The following is a 3,484-nucleotide window of genomic DNA, read 5'->3' on the forward strand; positions in this document are numbered from 1 at the left end:
TTGTTTGACTTTGCCTTTAGTAGCAATGATTGAAGATAGTAAAATTTCAACAACTATCTGATATGGTAGCAAACATTCACCTGCATGCCCACCCCTGGCCAGTCCTGAGGAGGTAACCTTTGAGCATCTGTAAGGGTGAGGTCACTGGAGTCATAGAGGTCACTAGAGTCCACTTGAAACTATGTGGCCTCAGAGTCCTAGAGTTGCTCCCAGTTTCCAGATCTTTCCCAGTGGAGCAATCCTGAAGGGAGGAAAAGAAATCATACTTTAAAGATTAGTCTTTCAATCCCCCTGCCCTGAGAGCCAAAGATGCAGGCACATAATTTTTTTAAAAATATTTGGCCCTTGTTACTGCTCTGTCAAATATCAGATGTTACCAATATTTTATATTGATTCTATTATTTTTTCCAGAGGATTGTCTCATAGTTAGCCAGGTACAGATTCATGTAACATAAATTAATCTTGTTGACTATTATATTAAATTCTGGGGAATTGCTGACTATCCTTCAGAAAGCCAAGAATTTTTCTCAGATGAAGTTTTTCCAAACTCAAGCCAGATTTTTCATGGTTCATATGTCAGGCAGTTATGTTCATGGGGCAAGGATCAAACAGTCTACAATGCCTTCAGGCAGGTCAACAACATTTAGAACTTTGATGCACCCGTGGGGGAGATGGGACATTGACAAGAGTCCGTGATGAGGGAAAAGGCACAGTGCCATACAGTCTGAAAACTCAAATTTCTCTTGTTAGTTTCAAAAGGGCTGGCCAGCTCATGTGAGAAGTCCAATGGGCTATAACAACCACAAAGATTTCAGAAATCTTGTTGATTCAGAACAAAATGATGCCTTGCAACCTTCTTAGGGATATGGCTTACCTTCGTGGAACAGGTGTGTTAAGATACAATGAGCCTAGTCCACAATTATCATTGAAAGTAGAATTATAGGTGACTGTATGATGAGGGGCCAAGCAGGAAAGAGCCATGGGCTGGAGTCTGAGATACTTGGAGTGAAGCAAACGGCCTTATCATTTCCCATTTATAACATCCACTTGAAACTAGTGACAGTGGAGGGAAAGTCTTAGGTTTGAACCAGGACCATGTTTGGTGCTTGTAGATCCAATCCCTGCTTCAGCTACTGATGCTTTTTCTTAGTGGAAACACTATTCATTTCTACGCAGTGAAGTCAACTCCTTCATTTAAAACCAATGTTTGTGTAGTTCTGATTCAACTACTATGGTTCCTTGCAAAGCTTGAGACTTGAGGAGTAAATGGTGTGTTGCAATGACAAAATGACTAATGGCAAGAAAAGATCTCATTACTAATACAAGTAGTGACCCAAGTCATGGATGAAGTTTTGCACACTGGCCTTACATTTAACACATTTCAATCTGATAAGTTTTCAAACTTACTGCTGAGAATGTTTCCAGTTGTTTACAGAAAAGTCAGAAAGATAGGAATTTTTTTCTAAAAAAAAAAAAAAATGGCATCTGGCAAGCTGGATTATCAACCAGAGCACAGACTGTTAGTAATAGATCAGAACAGCATGTGGGGTATCAGTTTCTCAGAGCAGTCTTCTCGTGGCAAAATTGGTCAAGTACTCTCAAGCTGCAGCCAAATGTAGAATGGCCATGCCAACTATAACTACTGCCAGGATTATACTGTTGGAAGGAACACTTCCCAAACTACTGCCGTGTTAAAAAGTGAAGGTATTCCCAGTGATAGTGAGGAAGATATCATTGCAGAAAGAAACTAAAATATTATAGAAGGAATCCAGGGCATTATTACATTGTGAATCCTTGTGCTGTTTTTTGCTAACTGGTTTTGGAATACTTGCAATTGATTTGAAGAAGACTAAGAAGTTGCAATGGTGTGAGATTTGGGGAGATATTGAGAGGGGTGACTATATTTTGCATGGGGGGATGGACATGGATCTTTGGGTGCTAGTGGGTGGGTCATAGTAGACAAGGTGTCCATGTTCTAATCACCAGAACCATGAATATCTTACCTCATGTAGCAAAAGGGACCATGTGCAGATGTGACTAACTTAAAGATTTTGAGAGAGGAAGATGATCCTGGATTACCTAGGTGGGCCCAATTGAAGTACAATTTTGGATAACTCAGGGTCTGTCCTCCTGCCTCAAGATCTGTTACTACATATTAGTTTGAAGCCTTCTTCTTGGTTTTAACCCCTATCTGAATTGTACTGGCTGCCAAACTTGCAGTTCTGAGCTTGGGCTGAGAGCCTCCCTAACAGCTATGGCTAAAAGTGGCTCAACCTTATTATGGAAACAACTGTATCTGACCCAACTTGACCAAGATTGTTGCTTACATATTGTTGTTATACAGTTTTCTTATGTTCTCGGTAGGAATTCAGCAGCTATCCATGCTAGTGAGATTACTATTAACTCCATTTACACGGCATGCCAGGAGAATGGCCTGATGAACCCAAAGGTTCATTCTGCTCATTTAGAATGCTTTTGGTCCAGGACTCACTAAGAGGACTGCTGAAGTTCCACTGCCTTTGGTGATTCCTCAACATTTTATTCCTTTAGAATTTCAGTTGATGAAAAGTGGCTACACGGTTCTCACTGTGATCTTCATAGTAATTTATTGATTTGCTACTTTGTTACAAGTATTAATATTAAAACACTGGATTTCTGAGTGGATAGTCATGTTACTAGCAAATAAAGACTAGTTTTCTTCTTTCTATCTAGTTTATATTCATTTTGTAACTTATTTGTCTTATTGAACTAGCTGTACAATATGAATAGAAACTCTGAAAGAGAACATCTTTGACTTTTCTTCTATTTAGTAGAGTAAATAAAAGCAATAGAAGAAATCTACAGCTAATATCGTGTACCATGTGCATTACACATCATTTCTAATTTTTAAAGATTTAGTTATTAGAGAAAGAGAGAGAGAGAGAAAGTGAGCACATAAGCAGGGGAAAGTGCAGAGGAGAAGGAGAGAATTTAAAGCAGGCTCCAATTCCCAGCTGAGCCTGATGTGGGGCTCATCACTCTGAGATTGTGATTTGAGCCAAAATCAAGAGTTGGCTGCTTTACTGACTGAGCTACCCAGGTGCCCCTATCATTTTTCAATTGTAAAAAAAATACATTTTAAGTTGTATTTAAACAGAAATATGAAAGTATGAAGTATATGGAGTATAATGTTAGCTGTAGATTTCTAATAGATTTCTTTCATCAGGTTTCAGTTTTTTTTTTTTTTTGATCATGAATGGGTGTTGAATCTTACCAAATAACTTTTCTACATCTAGTAAAGGATTATATGGTTTTCTTCCTTTATTCTACTTATAAGGTGAATCACAATGATTAATTATCAGATGTGAAATCAACCTTTCAGCATTATGATCATTTTATATATTACTGGATTTCATTTGCTGAAATTTTGTTAATAAGAGATATTAATGTGGAGTGATCATTTCTTGTGATACATTTTTTGGATCTGGGTATTAAAATAATTTTG

The 3,484-nt window shown here is 37.9% G+C and overlaps 1 pseudogene; it reads left to right on the forward strand.

Annotated features, from left to right (window-relative positions):
- The first annotated feature begins 1,541 nt into the window (after positions 1-1,541).
- Positions 1,542-2,693, forward strand: LOC119872649 (annotated as a pseudogene).
- Positions 2,694-3,484: the final 791 nt, after the last annotated feature.

This window comes from Canis lupus, chromosome 7, assembly GCF_011100685.1.
Source record: "Canis lupus familiaris isolate Mischka breed German Shepherd chromosome 7, alternate assembly UU_Cfam_GSD_1.0, whole genome shotgun sequence".
NCBI classification, from domain to species: domain Eukaryota; kingdom Metazoa; phylum Chordata; class Mammalia; order Carnivora; family Canidae; genus Canis; species Canis lupus.